Source organism: Aotus nancymaae, unplaced genomic scaffold (assembly GCF_030222135.1).
Source record: "Aotus nancymaae isolate 86718 unplaced genomic scaffold, 86718_ANA_hifiasm-v0.15.2.pri h1tg000006l, whole genome shotgun sequence".
Lineage (NCBI taxonomy): Eukaryota > Metazoa > Chordata > Mammalia > Primates > Aotidae > Aotus > Aotus nancymaae.
Genome location: NW_026988417.1, coordinates 52,828,706 through 52,853,254, shown reverse-complemented (window position 1 = coordinate 52,853,254; position 24,549 = coordinate 52,828,706). Strand labels below are relative to the sequence as shown.

General features: G+C 37.6%; 1 long non-coding RNA gene across 1 annotated transcript; it reads right to left on the bottom strand.

The window, feature by feature from the left end:
• Positions 1-1,361: 1,361 nt before the first annotated feature.
• LOC105709312 (uncharacterized) lies at positions 1,362-13,352 on the bottom strand. Its single transcript, XR_001105497.2, has 4 exons — positions 13,151-13,352; positions 9,233-9,380; positions 6,559-6,781; positions 1,362-1,474 (listed from the first exon to the last, which is right to left on the bottom strand). It is a non-coding gene; the product is annotated as an uncharacterized LOC105709312 (long non-coding RNA).
• Between the last annotated feature and the right edge of the window lie 11,197 nt (positions 13,353-24,549).

The window sequence follows — 24,549 nt, the reverse complement described above, 5'->3', positions numbered from 1 at the left end:
ACAACACAAATGGACTAAGACAAGACCAGAATAAATGCAAGAAAGTGAAAGTGATCAAACAAGAGAGGAAGAAGATCATACAGTTGTGTTCATAAGATCTCTGACGAGGGTAGAAGAATATGACAAAATAAATGTAGCCATAAGCCGTAGAAATTTGTCTATGGGTATATGATGTAAATTTTGCTCTTATTACACTTCTATTACAAAATATTAACATTATTCTATTAATACTATTTTGAAGCAGTTTCAATGTACTTTTAAAAATCACAAGATTGCTCTTCTGAAGAACTGTCTTTCCCAAACCAGTTGTAAGCTTTTTGGGAATATGATCCATGCTTCTGCTTCTTTTATGTCCCCTACATTGCCAAGAACACAACACAGGGCTTGCTGTGAAGCATTTGGTGAATACTGGTCAATGTTGTAATGCAGTACTTCACTAACTCCTTCCGTAAATATTTCTAGAGTCCATGTGGCAGACATTGCTGTCAGCACTGGATGGTTTACAGTGTGCACTGTTCACAAAACAGGAGCAGTCTTTGCCCTCATGGAGCCTGCATTCTCAAGGGAGAGATTGCATATTTCAAGTATATTGTAATGACTAATTATAAGCACTCTGAAGAAAAAATATAGGGTCAGATAGAAGAGATGTCAAAGAAGGCTTTCTTGGAGAAATGACATTTGAAATGAGATCCAAAGCATGGGTAGGATTTAACCAGGTGAAGGAGGAGAGGCAGTGAGCAGGTAGAGGAACAGTTTACACAAACTTGATGTACCCTAGAAGCAAACCTTTCAAGTGATCATCATAGTGCCTCCCTAAGAACATCAACAAAAGGCAGTGGAGAAGGTGGGGGCAGGGGAGAATAATGAGAATAATTACACAATCCCATAATGTCAAAGAAATTAGCTGAAAAGGAAAGAGTTTAATTACTGCTAGTTCTTCTACACAGCTGACACCAAGTAACTGCCTTATCTGTGTTCTTAAGCTCCAGAGACTCCCCAGCCACTGTCCTTGGAAGCTTTAGCCATTCTGGAATTATAGACAAATGATTAGCGCTCCCTACTGTCTGTCCCTTAGACGCCTACCAGCAACATGGCCATAAGTAATACCATGTGTTAAGCTCAACAAAAAAGACTGCTTTCAGACAAAGCTGTAGAAAAAATATTTTGCCTTATTTTCTCAAACTCTGCTCATCTCGCGCTTTCACGTCTATCACCATGACAATGTATATCCGAAACAAATAGTTTAAGTATTTTTGCTTTTTACATAGAGTAGGGAGGAAGAAGAAGTCTAAAACAATGGTACCTTCACCCCACATGGGAGATCTTGTCTCCAGGTGATGCTCATGTCCCTGTCATTTTCTCGAGGCTCTGGGCATGGTGTGACATCTCCCAAGGTGCACTGCAAATGTCTCAGGTCAATTCAAGAGCTCCTGGGAAGTTGGTATCTTTACATCGCACGTTTTTTTCTCAATGTCTAGTATCAATCAACAAAGAATATAATTACCTAACAATTATATATTTATCAGTAGGTGGCTCTCTCTATATATAGGGTATTAGAGACAACTTAGAGCATTGATCAGGGAGAAAAAAGGAGAAGAAGATACAGGCCATGGAAGCCTGAAGCCCTATCTTTGCTCAATTCAAATATCCGCCTTTTTAGACCTACTCTCAATAGTGGCTGGAGTGAAAGGTAACTGTTTTGATTGTATTTAAAATGCCAGTTGCTCTGGTTTGTCAAAGTCCAAAATGAAATGATCTTTCAAAAAGAGTTTCTGATGTATGTAACACTCAGGTTGCATCTCTTGTTTTGAAGATTAAGGCAATTTTCTCATGCCCTTTTCTCAGCTGTAGTAAAAGCCCTATTTTTCAGTGGAAAGATGGATGGAAATCCCTCCTCACAGACACAGTGCACCATCAGGCAGGCGATCTCTCATTGGAGTGGCATCTTTAGTCCCCAGCGGGTTGTTCAATGTCAGAGGCTCCAAGCTTGATCAACATCCTACACATTTTCTTGACAGATGGGTATCTTTGGCACCTCAACTAGTAAACAACAGCACTAGTGCCCATGATTACTTCCTCATCTCTTCTGCAAAGCTATAAGAAATCTTTTGCCTTAAAAAAAAAAGTAAACATTATTCCCTATTTATATATTTTTGTTGTTATTATCCTAAAATAGATCTGAAAGATCCTATATTCAAGTTTTAGTTCTTTAATGCATTTGCTTTGGTAAACATTGTGCAGAAAACATCCACAAAGTACTCAAAACCCATTAAGAAAGAAATAATGTTGCTTCAGATTTGCAGGTTGTTTGGATGATCACTGAGTAGCATTAGTATTTCCCCCTCCCCAGGCTGGAAAGGAGAGCCAGCAGAGACTCTTAGGGATCCCAGATCAAGGTTTCTACCCAGAGAAGGGCCCATCAGAATTACTGGGGGAAATTTTTCAAACAAGTCATATGCTTCCACAGATGATTGAGATGTACTTCTCTCACCAGCTAAGGGCAGACAGCATGATTTGGTAGCAATAGCCAACAGGTCCCCATGCAAATCTCATCTTGAACTGTATTTCCCATAATCCCCAGGTGTTGTGGGAGAGACCCAGTGAAGATGATTTAGTTATGGTGGTGGTTACCCTCAAATGATAGTCAGTGAGTTCCCACAAGATCTGATGGTTTTATAAAGGGCTATTCCCCCTTTTGCTCGGCACTTCTGCTTGCTGCCACCATGTGAAGGATGTCGTATTTGCTTCTCCTTCCACCGTGACTGTAAGTTTCCTGAGGCCTTCCTATCCATGCTGAACTGTGAGTCAATTAAATCTCTTCTCTTTGTATTAACAAATTACCCAGTGATGCGGTTTGGCTCTGTCCCCACCCAAATCTCATCTTGAATTCCCACATGTTGTAGGAGAGATCCAGTGGGAGGTAACTGAATCATAGGGGCAGGTCTTTCCCATGCTGTCCTTGTGATAGTGAATAAGTCTCATGAGATCTGATGGTTTTAAAAGGGAGAGTTTCCTTGCACAAGCTCTCTCTTTGCCTGCTGCCATCCGTGTAAGAAGTGACTTACTCCTCCTTGCCTTCTGCCATGATGCTGAGGCCTCTCCATCCACATGGAAATGTAAGTCCATTAAACCTTTTTCTTTTGTCAATTGCCCAGTCTCAGGTATGTCTTTATCAGCAGCATGAAAATGGACTAACACACCCAGTCTTGGGTATTTCTTCACAGCAGCATGAAAATGGACTAATATAGTTATTATGAGATTTAAATTAGATGAGTACAGTGCTTGGTACATAGTAAGCACTCCACAAATGTGATTTTTCTCTCCACCTATCATAGAAAATAAGAAAGCTTGGGTGTCGGGCAAAACTGATTGGCCATTCTTGTCAGTCTACTGAGTTAACATTGTCATTCTTCAGAAACCGTATGTTATTTGACACATCAAATATATCAATTTCTACATATGTAAGTCAGATTTATCTCTTTATTTTTAGAAAGAAATGAGCAGTGAAAAGAAAAAGAGAGGTGAGAGGATGAAGCGAAGTGGAAACACAGAGAGAACCAAATTATCTTGGGCTATTCTGGACAGGGTGCTTTCCAGATATTTATATGCACTTAATTGTTCCCATTCCTGTTAGAGGTAGACAGGTATTGTCCATGGTTTACAGATGAAGAAGTTGAGACTCAGCGGGTTTAAAGGTCTCACCCAGTTCGGAGTCAGAGCATATTGGAGCTCAATCCTAATTTTTTCATATCCTTTCTACATTTTCTGCATCACAATGCGTTGCCTTGTCTCTCTTCTCCATTTAACTCTTCCCTTCACTGCTACTTCTTGTTGTTGTTTGTTTGCTTGCTACTCAGCATTCAACTAGTATCAACAATCTATTTCTTAAAATAACCTGAGAAACCCGTGCATTGCTTACGGTAATAATTCAGGCAAGCCTAAAGAACAGCTTCATTAGTGCTCAGTAGATAACGAATATTACAATTTCATTATTACTAATGTTGTTACTAAAGACTTAGAGGACTGAAGATATGGAGAGTTAAAGGAAATAAATTAGTGATGAATCTAACAAGTGTTCTGCCTGCCAGCTATTAATAAGGTATATGGAAATCCATCCGTATAAAGTTGTTTCCCTTGAGCAGATTGTTGATGTGATTGAAATATTGAAAATTGATGTTATACATGTCCATATTTTCCAAATATTTGATTCACTAGTTCATTAGCACATTTAGTACAAGATGCTTGGCAGAATGATTGATCACTTGGAATACACATGACTAAATAAAATTACAGTAAAAAAATAAGCCTTTAGACTTGCTGATAAATTTATTTTTTTGAATTCTTAAAATATTCTTGTCATAGTCTCTAAGAAAAAGCGTACAGCTAACAGTGATCTGGGCTTTGACAAGTAGCTATCCTTTTGCTCTATAAAGAACTTCAAGAAGCTTCTAGAATAAGGTTGTGACATCAGAGAAAAGGTAAAGAAAAATTCAAGGACAGAGAATTTTATGAACAAGATTCCCATGTTACAAAGGCACCCAGAAAATTGTAGAAAGCTCAATTCTAGTTCTCTCAACCCATTTCTTTGTTGGGCATGTTATGTAGAGGAGACACCATCCCAGAGGGATGAATTTCCCCCACTAGGGCCTCTTGAGCACATTCAATTAAGCAGAAAATAGGGAAATGCTTGAAACAATAAAGCCCAATCCCTAAAAGTTATTGGTTTCTCACATTAGCCAGCTCTAAAAATTATCCCCTATCAGCACTATAAAGAGGGACACAAGCAATTCAAAACTGTTTCTAGCGAATAACACATTTCCCCTTGCTCAGTATTCATCTCCCAATCAATGAATGGATGAAGGAAACATTTCATTACAACAAAACACAACCCCACCTTTTCAGCTCCATCTCCCTGGAGGCTGATAGGTGTATTACTAAATGTACTAATGAGCTGAGATGGGAATACTCTAAAAAATATGGACACATAAAATTGAGCTGCAATATGTGAACTATGTCAAAACCATGTTCAAATAAAATTATGGTATAAAAATGGAATTCTATATTCCAAGTCAGTCTATTTAGTCTCATTATAACCTCACTGGTAATGTTCCTCACTTTAAATGTTCTCCATAGGATTATCCACATATCGAATCCTATTCTCTCACATCAAAGTCCAAATAAAAATGTTACTTTCTTTACAAAGTTTTTCTTTACTATCTGCACCATTTCCTTCTTAATTAATGAATCATTTGTAATGATCAATTACTCCTATAAGATCCAATTTGCTATTGACTCATTCAACAAACATTTAGTTTACACTGTCATGTGTAGCCACTGTGCTAAGAATGGGAAGTAGGAATAAATTGTGACAGTCATGATCTCAAGGTTTTGAATTTTATTTAACTTGTAGGCTGCCTCACTTTGCATTTACACTCTAACTTGTTAGGTTTTTATATATGATTTCATGTTCATGTTATCCAACTAGACTGAAAGATTCTTGTAGATCAAAATATGCCTTTAATTTCTATAAGTTTCGTTAAATATACTAAATAATACTTGACACACATACAAAATACCTCCAAACTACTGATTATAGATTGATTGGTTTGCATATCTAATAACTAGAAGAAATTTTCTAGAATGTTTTGAACAAGAAGTTCCAAACTAACAGAACTTCAGGCCTAGTCTTCAAGAGTATTTTATTTGCTTGCATCAAGTTTTAACATTTTAAAGCTATGCCCATTGTTTCAGATTTGATACACTTCACATAAAAACCTAGATTTATGCACAGACTTGGAAAATTGGACAACTGGGTAGAATTTGTACAAATTCCCTCATAGCAACAAATGACTAGTTTTGAGGAGCTATCATCACATTAAGGCTTTTACTGTCCAGGTTCCTAGTGTCAACTGAGATGATTTTACTCATTTGCATTACCTATGAGACCTCTGTGTGTATTGAGTTTGCAACCTTAGTAAAGGATTTATCATCTCCAAATTCCCATGGGCCCCAGTGGAACAGATAATTTGCATTCTACATAGCCTGCATCCTTTACTCCACATTTGAAGGCACTATGAAGGACTTAACCATTGTTTATAGGAGAATAGGAAATAAGACAGTGGCCTATAAAGACATGTGGTGTAAACTGAGGGCACCCATGGCTTAAGAAGAAAAAAATGTATCTTATTTTATTCTCCAACTGACAGCTGGTCTGCCTATGCTATGTTCTCAACAAAATTAAAAAGGTAGGGGAAGAAGAAGAAAGAAAAACATGTTTAATCCAGCAACGCTGCTATTACACTGAAAGCATGACTTCATTTTGGGGCTCAAACATTTTGTAGAATTTGCTGGGCCTTCTCGTGGGAGGAAAACAAAGCACTCTAACTTAGCCTTTTGTGATTAATAAAAAAAAGGGTATGAATATGTGAGACTTATTCTTTAATCCTCAAAGAATAATGTCATCCATTAGACTACATTAACAGGAAGATTTTTCTTTAATAAAATCATAGAAATCTAATTCATTATCATCAACCACAAAAATAATATCTTGCTGGATACCTGAAAAGATAACAAACTGGCAGCTGAGAGATCCAGGAAGACACTAATTTTTTTTCTGGGTTTCAACTTCTTGATCCATCAGATGAAAGGGATTAGATGATTTCTGAGGTTCCTTCAGCCCTAAAACTTGATGATGTGTCAAGTCACTTCCTGGACGCCAAAGATTTGAAGACATATAGACATTTCTCTATTCTTTAGGAGTTGTATGGAGGAAAGGAGATTCCTAGAGAAACATGACAAATAGCTTTTCAATGCTCAATAAGAGAACAGACAAAAAATACAGAATTTCAAATGAAGAGGCAAATTCTGAGAGTGAAGGTCCACTAAGGGAGTGGGATTTGGGATGGGCATTGAAATATGGATGGACACCAGCCAGCACAAATGGGAAGAGGCTCACAGCAGCCTTTCCATCAGAGAGAAGCATGTATAAATCTGTGACTGCTTCCACAGAAGAGCTAAAGCTCTTATGAAAGTCCTACTCTCTTGTCCATTCCCTCAAATCCAATTTTCACACCACTGAGTCTTATAATAAAAGATAATAAGATCATCTGACTTACCTATTTAATCCTTCAATGATGTTTATCTACCTGATATAGTCTAAACTCCCCAAAATGGCACACCAGAGCATCTGGGATCAGACTGCTGCTGGTCCTTCACGGCTCGTGACCTGAACCTACTGACTTGTTCTCATACTCCAACAAGACACAGACATCAAAGCCCCCAAAGAGATCACGCATATGTTTACTGAATACATTCAGCCTAAATTTCCTTGCTGGAGCTGCCCTCACTTCTTCAAATGCCTCCTCTATCCTCTTTTTCCTGGCTAATTTCCACCCACCCCTTAAGGCTCAGCCACTCTTGCTTCGCAAACTCCTCATTTAGTATCTTTGTAACTAGTTGCTCAGTGTCTATTTTCTGCACTAGATGGTAAAGAGAGGGAATAGGTCTAACCTATTTGCCCCTGTATTTCCAACACCTATTAAAATATCTAGCATATGGCTGTCTCTCAAGAAATATTTGTTCAATGAATGAATGAGTTAGGAAAAAACAAAAGGAATAAGGAGATAGTAGTGCAGGGAGCACATATGGTACCCAGCCTCAGAGTTCAAAATAAATGTGACCATCTTAAATTGGTATTATGTAGCTTTAAAAAGTATATGACGTGAGGCTATAAATATCTTCATTGATAACCTGAGACACAGAAGTCAGGCAGGATCAAATGCTGCACAATATCACACAGCATGCTTGTGCTTCCACAGTATCAGAAACTCAGGGCTTGGACATTTGAACATGAATGCTGTCAGGTTCAAACTTGACTATGAAGTTCAACCATGTTGCTAGAAAAACAAGATTCACTTTTGCTCCTACCATGTAGAATTTGAATCTCCTGTTATGATGTTTTTAGCTATAATGGAAAACAGACTTAGACTAATAACTCATAATTATGGCAAGAGCACCGAAGATGAACTAAGAATTCAATATTTTGAATGCCAATGCATCTTTTGTCCTATTGTGAATCATGTCAATTTTGCTTTTAAAGGAAAGAGTACTTTCCAGGTGATGGCCACTTGAGAGAATGCAGATGGCGTTAAATATTTCAGACTCACTGGCTTAAAATGTTATTCACATTTGTTTGCTCCTTCTCTTGGTGGAATTGGAATACAGGCTTAAAATTCCCTCTAATGCCAAACAGCTGCTACTTTGCTTAGTTTTATTTAAAATTGAATGTCGTTGCCCCACATGCCCTGCCTATGTGGATCTGCACAAGATGTCACTGAGCATTACCACCAAGCCCTGAAAAATTTTATTATGCCTGTATATCAATGAGCCATGGAGTATTGGTGAAGGAAGAGGGAGAAGGCAGGGGATTCGTAAGTTTATTACACTGTAACACCAATATACGGCTATCAGCACATTAAATTTTTACTCATATGGCTTGGGATCAAATATTTAGAGTTATGGCATCATAGAAATTATCTGGTCAGATCCCCCTTCATGATTAGAAAACCAAGCCCAGAGACTCTTAGTGACTTCCAAAGTCACATACCTGATCTGTGCCAAGGTCTCACCCTTCTCCCTTGACCATGCACCCAGCATTCAGTATCACGAATGCATATTTTTAACGTTTGGGCTTTGATTCTTCTGTCACCATCTTAGCACACAGTCATTACCTAGTGGACTCCCACTTGCTCTCCCTCCCTTTCTCTAAATCGCCTTTTTCCCTCAGCCCTCAGAATTTCCCTCAGAAATTCTACTTTAATCTTGGTAAATGTACTTTATATCATCCCAAAAAACAGACAGAAGCAACCACAATGGTAATTTTCACTCATATGATTAATATGGACAGTTCCTTACCAGGCATAAAGGGAAACAATCTCAAAGAACTTGAGAAGAAGTTTTAACATTAACTAGTATCAGCTGAGAAAATGTGGTTATGAAATATATTAAATATTCTTTCAAGCCTCCTTCTGCCTTTCCTCAATCTCAGTTTCTTCCTGAAACCCAGTAGACACCCTGTTACTGACAAACGCAGAATATTTGAATAGATAAAACTTAAAGACACTCCCCAGTCTATGGTAATAGAATACATGTAATAGTTAGGTCAAGCTAACTGTTGTAACAAAGAAGCCCCAAAATATATATTTTATCTAAAAGAGGTTTATTTCTTATTTACCTAATAGTACTGGGCAATGAAGGAGCTGGTAAGCTGTCCCTTTTCTAAGAAGTTACTTGGAGATTACATTGATGGAGATGACAGAGGCTTTTCCATCTTCTACATGTTGCTTTTAAGATGTCCCTGAGATCATGGACACTCAGGCCAGCTAGAAGGAAAAGAGGAGCATTGAGAAGCACATAGAAGTTTCAGTGAGCCAGGCAAGCAGGATGGTGGAGCATAACATTTGCATTCACAATCCACTGGCTAGAATTTAGTCACATGGACTCAACTAACTGCAAAGGGATGCTGGGAGACAAGATCTAGCTAAATTTCCAGGAAGAACAGGACATACCAATTGAGTGGTATAGAATCTATCTTAGCCCCTATAATATCCCTAAATTATGTTTTTAAAAATCCCAGGATTAAATAAATAAATAATTGCTTTGATGTAATCTTAGTTATATACTCAAATTCTCCCGCGATTAGATGGTTGGAAAATCAGAGAGACGTGTTGCTCCTCTCAAGTCAATTAAGGATTTCTAAGATTAAAGATGTAGCTAATGTTGTAATTTAATAAATAATAAATCCAAGCAATAAATCAAGTATTTGCAATGAGTATTACAACCCATCAAGGCAACTATTCATTTTGGCTGATGTTTTTTCATTAAAACTGCATGCCCACATATATCCAATCCAATTTTTAATAAAACTTTCCAGCAAGTTCAGCCTTGAAACTAAATATATTCAATTAGTCACTGAACTATCTTATATGACTAGGTTGACCATTTCCTTAGAAACTTCTACTTACTGAGCATTTGCTCTCCATCAGGCACAGACATATAGATCATGATGGTATTATGTTACCCACATTGCGGAGGAGAAAACAGAAAGATGAATAATTTGTTCAAGGTAAGATTCAAACCCAGGCCCATCTGATTCCAAAGTACTGTGGTTTCCCCTGCAGTACACTTTTCCCAGTTGTTGATCCATGTTTAGATAAGTTGCATGCTTTAGTTAAGGCTCCATCTGAGTATTAGGATATTCTCAATATGAGCTCAAAAAGGTTTGCAGAGACTTAGAGTTAATAGCACTACCAAGACTTGACAGGGCAAATCACTTGCCTCCATGTCCATCCACTGCTTACCAACAAGGGGAAGTACTACAGTACAGGGAGAATCTTGATGTGTGACTCCTAACAGTCTACTTTTTAATCCAGTGTTATGCCTTTCCAGACTCTGCTTTGGGAAATGCCGACTGGGAAGGCAGGATCAAGCCTACTCAGAAACACAAGCGAGGTATTATCCTAGCAACTCCCTGAAGCAATTGTACAACATTATTTGCCTAAGCCTTAAGTGCTGATGCCTGGCAGTGAACAATGCAAAGTTCAAAGGTTTGCTCATTACCATAATGAGATATAAGCCTTTACTGTTGGCTGTGGAATAATGAAGATAATTCTTTTGGATTGTTCCTTCAATCTGTGTTTATTTAGGTTAAAGAAGTGTGTTGAGTACCTTTTTTCCTTTTCCTTTCTCTCTTTCTTAAACATTTCTTGAATTTTGTTTTCTATTATTAGTTTTAAAATAATATTCATTAATGCTATTTCTTACAGTTTGTACGAACAAAAAATAATAATAATTTTCAAGAGATTTTTCATAAGGGGCAGAAAATTATAAATTGAGTTCCCCCCGACAACCCAGCACAAAACATCTAATACTTTACCTTTCTATGGTCAATAAATAACACATTACATTAGTATTTCTGTATTTGCCAATAATGAAAAACTTGTTAGCCTGACAAAGCCAGATTTAATTAAAACACCCAGAAACACACACAAACACACAACAAATATGTTCATAATATTGAGAAACATTGGCAGGAAACAAATGAGAACATATTGGAAAAAACAGAACATTTCTTTACCCTACATGAGAACTAGAGCTACAGCGGTGATAATAAACTCACAAGGCAAAATAAAATAAGGGTTTTCACCAGCACACTTCTAAGGTTAATTTTTAAAGATAAATTTTCTTACCTCTGTTTGACATGCCCTTATACACTCAGACTTCAAGCCAAAACCCTACAAAGAAATTAATTTTTTAAATCATTCTTGCCACATACTCATTCTGGAGGTGTACTAGAGTGCGAATTCCTCCATTCGGGGACCACTGACCTCCAGAGAGAAATTGGGGGAGTTAAGCGCACTGTTCCTTGTGCCTTGGAATGTGTGGAGCCACCGTCAGCTCATAGATTCTTCCTGTACTGACAGCGAGGAGTCCATCGAGAAACTGTTACCCACAAGTCTACAATGAAATAACGAATTTGAGCACTAATCTAAAGGACTTCTAATAATCGCCAGAGTTGGGGGTTGAGGAATAAAAGGAGCAAAGATATAGTCGGTCCTTCATCCTGTCCTGGAGACACCTGCAAGATGCTTGGGCAGCGTTAAAGTGGCCACACCTTCCTGAGTACCTTTATCCTAACCTGCCCAGATTTATCCAATTCAATGGAGGTATGAAGAATCTTCATGTAATGGCCAAGTTTCTCAAAAGAAAGATGGTCCAGAAGGAACAAGTGGTTGTCATGTTCATTTAGATTCACTTTTGCTTTGTGCCCTAAAGAAGAGGGCTTGCAGTCCCTGACTTTTGACAAAAGACTATAAATTAACAAACAGGGATGTTACCATCTCTTAGCTACTTTTTCCTCTCTAGTAGTGCCCCCCTTCATCAAGTTAGGTTGATGATCTTACTCCTTCCCATGATGCCATGGTTTGAATGCTTGTTTTCTCCAAAACTCATGTTGATACTTTATCCCCAATGGGACAGAGTTGGGTGAGGTCTAATGAGAGTTGTTTAGTTCATGAGAACTCCATCCTAATGACTGGATTTAATGTCACTATAAAGGGAGCTTCTAAGATTGAGTTTGCTCTCTTCTATTCTTCTGCCATGTGAAGAAAAACATTCCCCTTCTCCAGAGGACGCAGCATTCAAGGCACTATCTTGAAAGTGGAAACCGAGCCCTCACCAGACACCAAATATGTTGACACCTGGATCTTGTACCTCTCATCCTTCAGAACCATAAGAAATACATTTCTATTTTAATGTTTATAAATAATCCAGTCTGTGGTATTCTGTTATAGCTGCGCAAAATGAACTAAGACACTTGGGAAACTGCACTACCCCACTAGAAAAAGGAGAATTCTTGGTAGCTTCTCCTGGGGCTTCAACACTGAAGTCCCCAGGATTTATTGAGGTGTTAATTGAGGTGCTCAGTGGCAAACACATGAAAGGAGGGAGAAGGGAAAAGGTGAGATCTAGTGCCAAGAGCAAAAGCAAAGATATTTCCCCAATTTCTGTTTTCCTCCACCCTGACAGGGAGAATGGCAACTGGTTTTCTCGTTAGTATCTAATAAACAAACACATGCCAAGGTAAGCAAGAATTTTTCGCTGAGGATAATAAAATCTAATCATTTATGAAGAAAAGACATTTCTTTTATCAACATGACTTGAGATGCTGTCCTTTGTGAAACAAGAATCTTGGTGTTTCTTTGTGAAACAAGAATCTTGGTGTTTCAGGCCTAGATGTTTTTGGCCCTTTCCTGAGCCACAATAGTAATTGAGACTAGCTCTTTCTTTGCTATCTAGGAGAGAGTTTATCAATTCTAATAAGATCTTTTTTCATTACAAATTTTTTTCACCAGCATCATAAACATAAGGAAGGGCATTTCTTCCTGCCGCTATTGAAAAATGTCCTGCTTGATTATGCAGATAAAGACAAAGAAGGGAGAGACTTAGACTTACAAGCAATTTGCTGTCTAATAGTACTATATTGGCTATCTATTGATTCATGATATATTGCTCCAAAATGTGGTCATATAATACAACAAATATTTATTACATTTGCACAATTTCTGTGGGTCAGAATCTGGCTACAGCTTACCTGGGTGCCTTTGCATCAAGGTCTCTCATGAGGTTGCAGACAAGCTGTCAACTAAGGCTGAAGTCTCATCTGAAAGCTCAAGTAGGGGGAATCTACTTCCTCATTCACTCACCATGATCCCTTGTCACAAGACCTCTCTACATGGTAACTTGCTTTCTCCAGAGCAAAATATCCAAAAGAGAGTGAAAGTGAGTACTCAACATAGGAGCCACAACCTTTTTACTAGCTAATGACAGAAATGACATCTTAAAATCTCTTTAGACTAGATCAATAAATCCAGCCCACGTTCAGGGAGAGAGGATTACAATAAGTATATTAGGTATAAAAATAGAAGATGTGGATCATTGGGGGATTAGCTACTACAAAGACACTGTAAGAAGTGCAAAAACAACTAAGCAAATTATCTTGAATAATAAATATGAGTTTTAAGGAGGAAGAAATCATTCCTGCTGGAAAAATGAGAGAAGGTTTCAGCCTTATAAAAGAGGGTTTAAACTAGGTCTTAATAAATGGGAAGCACTGTAATAAATGGTGGTGACTGGGGGGGTGTTTTAAGCTTAGAAAAGACATGAGCAAAGTTAAAGAGAAAAGAGAATGTAGAATGCTTAGGCAATGAAACTTAGTTTGACTAACATGTGGGTCTAAGGAAATAAATGGTGGTCTTGATTTGCTAATTCTGTTTTTATAGGCATAAGATTAGTTCCTTGCAATAAAAAGCAACAACATGATGGAAAAAGTTGAGCTCAGAACCCAACAAAATCTAGCTCAAATACCAGCTTCTCCACTTAACAACTTTTGTCTCCATAGACAGATTATACAAAGTTCCTGAGTTTCCTTATCTGATAAATTGTGAAAGTCCTGCCTTGCAGGGTGGGTGTGAGAATTAAAAGCAGGGGACATACCTATCATAGCCCTTGATACATAGTGAACATTCATTTGTCACTTCTCTCTTAAAGGAAATAATTCTTTTATCTCTGTATCCCTTCTATTATCTCCCACACAATAGTACCTCAATAAATATTTGTTAAATAAATAAATAGATCCACTTCTCAGCCAAGTGGTGAGTTTCATCACTATATTATTCTTCTTTTAGCATCCATTTCCTGCTGAAATAACAATGCGTACTTAATCTACCTGACCAAGGAGTGGCAATTAATTAGATAAATGAATGATACTCAAATAAGTGATCTGTATAAATTTGTTTTACCATTTGCTCATGCTGTAAAATGATAGATAGTAATTTAATTTATTTTATTTTATTTTGTTTTAAATTCCACGGTATGTGTGCAGGATGTACAGGTTTGTTACATAGGTAAATGTGTGTCATAGTGGTTTGCTGCACCTATCAACCCATCACCTAAGTATTAAGCCCAGCATGCATTAGCTATTTTTCCTGATGCTCTCCCTCCCTCCACCACCCTCCCAACAGGCCCCAGTGAATGTTGTTCCCCTCCCTGTGTCTATGTGTTCTCATTGTTCAGCTCCCACTTACGAGTAAGAACATGTGGTATTTGGTTTTCTGTTTCTGCATTAGTTTGCTGAGGATAATGGCTTCCAGCTCCATCCATGTCCCTGCAAAAGACATGATCTCATCCTTTTTTATGATTTCATAATATTCCATGATGATATGTACCACATTTGCTTTATCCAGTCTATCACTGATGGGCACTTGGATTTATCCATGTCTTTGTTATTGTGAATAGTGCTGCAATAAGCATATGCATGCATGTATCTTTATAATAGATTTTTATTTTGGGGGGATATACGTAGTAATGGGATTGCTGGGTCAATTGGTATTTCTGTGTTTAGATTTTTGGGGAATCACCAGAATGACTGAACTAATTTATATTCCCACCAAGAGTATAAAAGTGTTCCGTTTTCTCTGCAGCCTTGCCAGTATCTGTTTTTTCTTGACTTTTTAATCATTGCCATTCTGACTGGTGTGAGATAATATCTCACCGTGGTTTTGATTTGAATATCTCTAATGATCCATGATGCTTATATGTTTTGGCTATGTCCCCACCAAATCTCAACTTGAATTGTATCTCCCAGGTGTAATTCCCACGTGTTGTGGGAGGTACTGGCGGGGACGGGGAGGAAGGGTAATTGAATCATGGAGGCTGGTCTTTCCTGTGCTATTCTCTTGATAGTGAACAAGTTTCATGAGATCTGATGGACTCATCAGGGGTTTCCACCTTTACTTCCTCCTAATTCTCTGTTGCCACTGCCATGTTAAGAAGTGCCCTTTGCCCTCTGCCAGGATTCTGAAACCTCCCCAGTCACGTAGAACTGTAAGTCCAATTAAACCTATTTTTCTTCCCAGTGTTGGGTATGTCTTTATCAGCAGTATGAAAACAGACTAATACAGATGCTGAGCTTCTTTTCATATGTTTCTTGGATGCATAAATGTCTTCTTTTGCAAAGTGTCTGCTCATTTCCTTTGCCTACATTTAATGGAGTTGTTATTTTCTTGTAAATTTGTTTAAATTCCTCATAGATTCTGGATATTACACTGTTGTCAGATAAATAGGTTGCAAAAATTTTCTACCATTCTGTAGGTTGTCTTTTCTCTCTGATGATAACTTATTTTGCTGTACAGAAGCTTTTTAGTTTAATCAGATCCAATTTGTCAATTTTTGCTTTCATTGCAATTGTGTTTGATGTCTTGGTCATGAAATCTTTGCCCATGCCTATGTCCTGAACGGTACATGTATCTCCATTTTATTTTTGTCAGGTTTGTCAAAGATCAGGTGGTTGTAGATGCACGATCTTATTTCTGTGTTTTATATTCTGTTCCATTGGTCTATGAGTCTGTTTCTGTACCAGTACCATGCTGTTTTGGTTACTGCATACTTGCAGTATTCTTTGAAGTCAGGTAGCAAGATGCTTCCTGCTTTGTTCTTTTTGCTTAGGATTATCTTGGCCAAATGGGATCTTTATTGGTTTCACATGAATTTGAAAATAGTTTTTTTTTCTAATTCTGTAAAGAATGTCAATGGCATATTGATGGAAAAAGCACTGAATCTGTAAATTACTTTGGGCAGTGTGGTCATTCTCACTATATTGATTCTTCCTATCCATAAACATGAAGTATTTTTCCATTTGTTTGTGTCTTTTCTGATTTCCTTGAACAGTGGTTTGTAGTTCTCCTTGAAGAGGTCATTCACTCCCCTTGTTAGTTTTATTCCCAGGTATTTTATTCTCTTTGTAGGAATTGTGAATGGGAGTTCATTCATGATTTGGTCCTCTGCTTGTCTGTTTTTGGTGTATAGGAATGCTTGTGATTTTTGCACATTGATTTTGTATCCTGAGACTTTGCTTAAGTTGCTTACCAGCTTAAAAAGTTTTTGGGCTGAGATAATGGGGTTTTCTAGATACAAGATCAAGTCATCTGCAAACAATAACAGTTTGATTTCCACTGTTTCTATTTGAATATTCTTTCTTTCTTTCTCCTGCCTGATTGCCCTGGTCAAAACTTCCAATACTCTGCTGAATAAGAGTAGTGAGAGAAGACATTCTTGTCTTTCACCAGTTTTCAAGGGAATGCTTTCAGCTTTTGCCCATTAAGTATGATATTGGCTATGGGTTTGTCATAAATGGCTCTTATTATTTTGAGGCATATTCCTTCAATAGGTAGGTAGTAATTAAGGAGATTTCTAGGGCAACTCATTTACTATTTATTTATATACTGATACTTTGAATTCAGTCATCAGGTAGATTACAAAAATAAAAGTAATCCTTCAAGACTTCCTGAATGATAAATAAGTCAGGGATAAGCAAAAAGGAATATCAATAAAGGTAAGGAGAGTTAGTGCACAAAAATACAGCCCATAGGATTCTGCATTAGGAACATTCTGGTTATTGAAATATCTTGTGTTGTATCTAATTTTTATTCCTCCTCCTTTCTCTTTCTCTTACACCATTCATTGTTTTTTCTTCCATTTTCCGACTTTCCTTCCCCTTCTGTTTCACTGTGCTTACACGCTATTTTCCTCTTCCCCTTCTGTCTCACCGTGCTTACCCACTATCTTCCTCTCCGTCTTCTGTTTCACCGTGCTTACACATTATCTTCCTCTTGCACGCTATTTTCCTCTTCCCCTTCTGTCTCACCGTGCTTACACACTGTCTTCCTCTTTCTCTTCTGTTTCACCATGCTTACACACTATCTTCCTCTTTCTCTTCTGTTTCACCATGCTTACACACTATCTTCCTCTTCCTGTTCTGTTTCACCATGCTTACCCCTTCTGTTTCACCGTGCTTACATGCTATTTTCCTCTTCCCCTTCTGTTTCACCATGCTTACACACTATTTCCTCTTCCCCTTCTGTCTCACCGTGCTTACACACTATTGTCCTCTTCCCCTTCTGTTTCACCGTGCTTACACGCTATCTTCCTCTTCCCCTTCTGTTTCACCATGCTTACACACTATCTTCCTCTTCCTGTTCTGTTTCACCGTGCTTATCCCTTCTGTTTCACCGTGCTTACATGCTATCTTCCTCTTCCCCTTCTGTTTCACCGTGCTTACACGCTGTTTTCCTCTTCCCCTTCTGTTTCTTTTTTTTTTTTTTTTTTTTTTTTTTTTTTGAGACGGAGTTTCACTCTTGATACCCAGGCTGGAGCGCAATGGCGCGATCTCGGCTCACCGCAGTCTCCGCCTCCTGGGTTCAGGCAATTCTCCTGCCTCAGCCTCCTGAGTAGCTGGGATTACAGGCACGCGCCACCGTGCCCAGCTAATTTTTTGTATTAGTAGAGACGGGGTTTCACCATGTTGACCAGGATGGTCTCGATCTCTTGACCTCGTGATCCACCCGCCTCGGCCTCCCAAAGTGCTGGGATTACAGGCTTGAGCCACCGCGCCCGGCCCCCTTCTGTTTCTTACACACTATTGTCCTCTTCCCCTTCTGTTTCACCGTGCTTACACGCTATCTTCCTCTTCCCCTTCTGTTTCACCTTGCTTACACACTGTCTTCCTCTTCCCCTTCTGTCTCACCGTGCTTACATGCTATCTTCCTCTTCCCCTTCTGTTTCACCGTGCTTACACACTATTTCCTCTTCTCCTTCTGTTTCACCGTGCTTATACACTATTTTCCTCTTCCCCTTCTGTCTCACCATGCTTACACGCTGTCTTCCTCTTCCCCTTCTGTCTCACCACGCCTACACACTCTCTTCCTCTTTCTCAGGCTCCTCCTGATGTGGCTTGGCTCTGTGTCCCCATTCAAATCTCATCGTGAATTGTGCTCTCATAATTCCCATGTGTTGTGGGCGGGACCCGGTGGGAGATACTTTGAGTCATGGGGGCAGTTCCCCCAGTACTGTTCTCGTGGTAGTGGATAAGTCTCACAAGATCTGATGGTTTTATTAGGGGTTTCCGCTTTTGCATCTTCCATCTTTTTTCTTGCCACCGCCATGTAAGAAGTATGTTTCACCTCCTGCCATGAGTCTGAGGTCTCCCCAGCCAGGTGGAACTGTCAGTCCAATAAAACTTCTTTTTCTTTCTAGTTTCAGGTATGTCTTTTCTAGTCTCAGCATTGTGAAAATGGACTAATACCCCTCCCTCATAAAATCTAATGCCTCTATTCTGCTTATACTGTCTAATCTTATTCTTGCTATCAGCAGAAGGGACAAAAAGGCATTATTTTTTCAAATCAATTAAAGACAATAAGGATATTATCTAACCTTAATCTAACATTTACTACATGGCCAATCCAAGTCAGGTAAATTCTTACCTGCTATACTTACTGCCTACTAATAAAGAATGAAAAATGGCAAAGCCTGGATATCTGGGATACTCTCCCAAAATATCCACCTATCTCCTAACTTCTGGGACCACTTTGAATGAGGAACTGTGTGAGACTTTTTCTTGTACCCAGGAAAAGTCCGCTTTGTCAAAGCAAATAGGAACTTTGTAAAAATCATCTGAGATGCTGAGAGTTATCTGAAGCAGGAGGCACCATTATTTATAATTATTGAGGTTTTAAAAATTGTCTTGGGTCCTGAGAAAGCAAGAGAGTCAGACTATCAGTCATGAGAATTTTGCTCTGGCACTACCACTTGAAGAGTGTTTCTGCAAAAGTACTTGGTTATAGACAGAGAAGATGTGGTGGGGATTCTATCTGTTCACCACAATACTTTGTCTTTTTCCAGAACATAGCTGAACTAAAGTCCTCATCTTCTGTTGAAAACATTACTTTTTGGAGGAAAAAAACAGCTTCACTGAGATATACTTGACATACAAAAATATTTAATTGTACAGTCTGATGAGCCTGGACACATGCATACATTCATGAAATCACCACCACAATCAAGTTGATAGATACATTCATCTCTCCCAGATTGTCTTTATGTTCATTTGTGGTTTGAGTGTTTGTGTTGGGGTGTGTGTGTATGTGTGTGTGTGCATTTTGTGTTTTTATATAGTAAGAATACTTAACGTGTCAGTCAACAGATAATAAATGTCAGTCAACAGATAATGCATACAATAATGTGATATACACATACAGTGCCACATTATTCAGTCTTTAAAAATTAAGACAATCCTGCCATTTGTGACAACATGGATAATATTGTATTAAGTAAAGTAAACCAGTCACATATGAGCAAATATAATTTGATTCTACTTATATGAGGTAACTAAATAATCAAACACATTAAAGTAAAGCATAAAACTATGGTTACTATAAGGTATATTGCCGAGTTAAAATGAGGAAACTGAGGCCAGTGTAAAAAAATGAGAATCCAATTTATTCAGCTCCCGGGCGAGGTTCTGTGGTCCGGGAAGGGGCCAGAGAAGTCGCAATGGGCTTCTCAGGGTGTGGGGTTTTATAAGAAGTGGAGGTAGTTGATTGGTCATTGGGAAACAAAGAGCAGACAATTTCATTGGTAAGGAGATTTGATTGATTGTTAGGGAAACAAAGAGCAGACAGTTTCATTGGTAGGCTGACTGGCTGGGGAGGTTAATGTTAAACTGCTGTTGGACAAATCTTCCGCGGGCTTTTTAAATTTTGAAAGGGTTGAGTGAGGAATGCAGGAGTGGGCGTGTGGAGCCTGCATGGAGAAACCAGATAGGAGCAGGTGTGGGGAGCCAGCACAGAGAGAAAAGTGTGTCCATTTGGCTCTTCAGTGAGGCAGCCGGCCTTACAGTTACCAGGGGTTGAAATGAGGGAGAAAGGGGGACTTATTGTTCACTTCCTATAAAGTTACAATTATGCAAGATGACTTCGTTCTAGAGATCTACTGTGCATCATATTGCCTCTAGTCAACAATATCATAATATGCACTTGAACATTAATTTTAGTTGACTGAACTCTAGCTAACACCACTGTGGGAGATACACATTTTTGTTAGAAATTTCCTTAAACAATTATGAAAACTGAGAAGTCCTATGATTTGCTGTCTGCAAGCTGGAAAGCCTGGAAGTATAGTAGCATAGTTCTATACTACTACAGTAGTTTAGTTCAGTCTTAGTCTGAAGCCAGAGAACCAGGGGAGCCAATGATATAAATCTCAGTTCAAGGGCAGGAAAAGATGAGGTGAGACATCACAGCTCAATCACTGAGGTAGAAAAATAAAGGGAAGAATTCCTCCTTTATCCACCTTTTATTCTATCCAGTTCCTAAATAAATTGGACAATGTTCACCAACACTGGGGATAGCAATCTACATTACTGAGTTCACAGAATCAAATGCTGATCTCATCCAGAAAAATGCTCACATAATCATACAGAAATAGTGTTTAATGTGGGTACCCTCTGGTCCAGTCAAGTTGACACAAAATTTATTGTCAGAGAGGTGGAGCAAAATGACAGAGTAGGACTCGCTAGGAATCATCCCCCAACTGAAACATAAATTTCAACAACTATCCATGCAAAATAATACATTCACAAGAACTGAGGAAACCAGGTGAGAGGTCATAGTACCTGGTTGTAGCACCATAAAAAAAAAGATGCATTTTATATGACCCATGTTATTTCTCCCTCATTCTCAGGCAGCACACATCAGAGAGAGAGAGATATCATCCATTTAGGGGAAGGAAAATAAAGTGAGCTTAAGATTTTGCCTTAAACTCCAGCATTGGGCCTGCCACAAAGAACCCAGCATAGAAAAGACCATAATGGCTTCATATTTTAGGCTAGTATCTATGGACTGAGATTCTAGACCCAGCCCAGTGCAAGGTAGGCCCACACAGTCTCAGTCTTCAGGCTAGCTTTACAATGTCCAGCTTATACCATCACCTGGATGATGTCCACAGCCCCAGGTTCTGAGAGCCCTCACTAGCAGGCAGGCTCCAAGTGGCTTCAGGCTTCTGGCCCACCCCAGTCCTGCACCTGCCATAATAGGTCTAGGCTTCTGGCAACACCACACTGGTCACAGCTGCCCCAGACTTCTAGCACAGTCAGCACTGCATCTGCCACATAGCTTTCCCAGTCAAATCCAGTCTGTGAAGACTGAAATAAGTACCTATTTCTTTAAATGCATAGACATCAATGCATAACCACAAGGATGAAGAACAATCAGAGTCACATGACATCACTAAATGAATGAAATAAGTGCTAGTGACAGACAATAAAGAAATAAAGATGCATAGACTGCCTGACAAAGAATTAAAAATAACTTTTTAAGGCAGCTCAGTGAACTTCAAGAAAATACAGATAAACAACTCAGTGGTGTAAGGAAAACAGTAAGTGACTTATATTTTAATAAAGATATTTAAATATTTTCCCAAAAAAATCAAACAGAAAATCTAGAACTGAAAATACAATGAATTAAATAAACAATGTAATAGAGACATCAACAATAGAACTGATCAGAGAGAAGAATGAATCTGTGACCTAAAAGACATTTATTTAAAAATAAATAATCTTAGGAGGAAAAAAAGAATGAAAATAAATAAATAAATCTTATGAGATTTATAAGACAGTATCAAAAGAGCAAATTTTTATGTCATAGGAATTTAAGAAAAGAAGAAACAAATAAAGGGTTAGAAAGCTTATTTATAGAAATAGTAGCAGAAAACTTTCCAAACCTATAGAAAGAAGTAAATATCCAGGTACAGGTAGATCAGAGGTCTTTAATTGGATTTAATCAATACACCAAGACATACTATAACCAAACTCTCAAAAATTAAAGACAAAAAGAGGATACTAAAAACAGCAAAACAAAAGAAGCAAATAGCTTATAAGAAGATCTAATACAGCTTGCAGCAAATTTCTTAGCAAAAACCTATCGGCCAGGAGAAAGTATGATGATATATTGAAAGTTATGAAGGAGTTGAAAAAACTGGCAACCAAGAACACTGTAGCTGTAAGCTGTTCTTCAGAAATGAAAGAGAGATGAAGACTTTCCCAGACAAACAAAAGCTGAGGGAGTTCATTACCATCTGACATGTCTTGCAAGAAATGCTCAAGAGAATTCTTCAAGCTGAAAGAAAAGGATACTAATGAGTAATACGAAAAGATCTGAGAGTATAAACTCACTGGTAAAAGTCAACATGCATTCAAATGCCAAAAAACACCTAAAACTGTAATGGTTGTATGTAAATTCCTTATATATTTAGTTTGAAAGTTAAAAAACAAAACCATGAAAAATAATAATACCTACAAGAATTTCTTAAGAGTTATTCAATATAAAATGAAGTAAACTTTGAAAATTCAAAATGTGAGTGGAAAGTGGTGTCAAAGTATAAAGCTTTTTTGTGTATGATCAAACTTATGTTAGTGTCAGCTTAAAATGTCCTATTATATCTATAAGATGAGATTCTTTTAAGCCTCATGATAACGAGAAGCAAAAACTTATAATAGATAGACAGAAACATTAAAATCAAGGAAACAAAACATACCACTAGAGAAAATCACTTAGCCAAAAAACAAATACAGTCAGACAGGACAAAAGAAGCAAAGATCTACTAAACAATTAGAACACAATTGACGAAAATGGCAGTGGTAATTTCTTACTTATCAAGAATTACTTGGAACATAAATGGATTAAAACCTCCAATCAAAAACATAGAATAGCTGATGGGTTGAAAAAAAAAGACAACTATATACTACTTACAAGAGATTTCCTTCACCTGTAATAACACATATAAACTGAAAGTGAATAAATGGAAAAGATATTCCATGCAAATGGAAACCAAAAGAGAGCAGAAGTAGCTATACTTATATGAGATAAAATAAACTTTAAGTCAAAACTATAAAAAGAGACAAAGAAGGTCATTATGTAATGATAAGAAGGGTTAATTCAGCAAGAGGATATAACAACTATAAATATATATGCATTCAACATCAGGGCTTCTAAACACACAAAGCAAATATTAATAGATCTAAGGGGAAAAGATAGACTGCAGTACAATAATAGTAAAAATCTTCAACTCCCCACTTTCAGCAATGTATAGATCATCCAGACAGAAAATCTATAAGAAAACATTGGAATAAACTACATTGTAGATCAAATGAACCTAACATACATACACAGCATATTCCATCCAGCACTAGCACATATTCTTCTCAAGTTCATAAAAAACATTCTCCAGGATAGATTATATGTTAAGACAAAAAAATCTTAACAAATTTAAGAAGATTGAAATTATATCAGGTATTTTTTCATACCACAATAAGATAAAACTAGAATTAACTAACAGGAGGAACTTCAGAAAATTCCCAAATACATGGAAATTAAATAGCGCACCTTCTGAACAACCAATGGGTCAATAAAAAAAAAATTAAAAGGAAAGAGGAAAAACTTGTTGAGACAAACAAAAATGGAAACAAAACATACCAAAACCTGAGCTACAACAATAGTTCTAGGCAGAAAGTTTATGGCCATAAATGCCTCCATCATGAAGAAGACAGATCTCAAATAAACAACTTAATATTATACTTTAAGAAACTAGAAAAACAAAAGCAAACTAAACCCAAAATTAAGGAGGAAGAAAAATAATAAAGATTAGAGTGGAATTAAATGAAATAGAAACTAGAAAAACAATTTTTAAAATTAACAAAACTAAGAATTGTGTTTTAGAAAAGAAACACAATTAACAAACCTTTAGCTAGGCTAAGAAAAAAAGAGAGAGAAGACTCAAATAAATAAAATCATAAATAAAAAGTAGATATTACAATTCACGCAACAGAAATACAAAGGATCATAAGAGACTATTATGAACAATTATATATCAACAAATGAGATAACTTACAAGAAATAGATAAATTTTTGATGCATACAAATTACCAAGACTGAATTATGAAGAAATAAAAAACCTTAATAGACCAATAACAAGTAAAGAGATTGAATCAGTAATCAAAACCTTCCCATCAAAGAAAAGCCCAGGACTTGGTGGCTTCACTGATGAATTCTATCAAATTTGATGAAGAACTAATACTAATCATTCTCAAACTCTTCCAAAAAA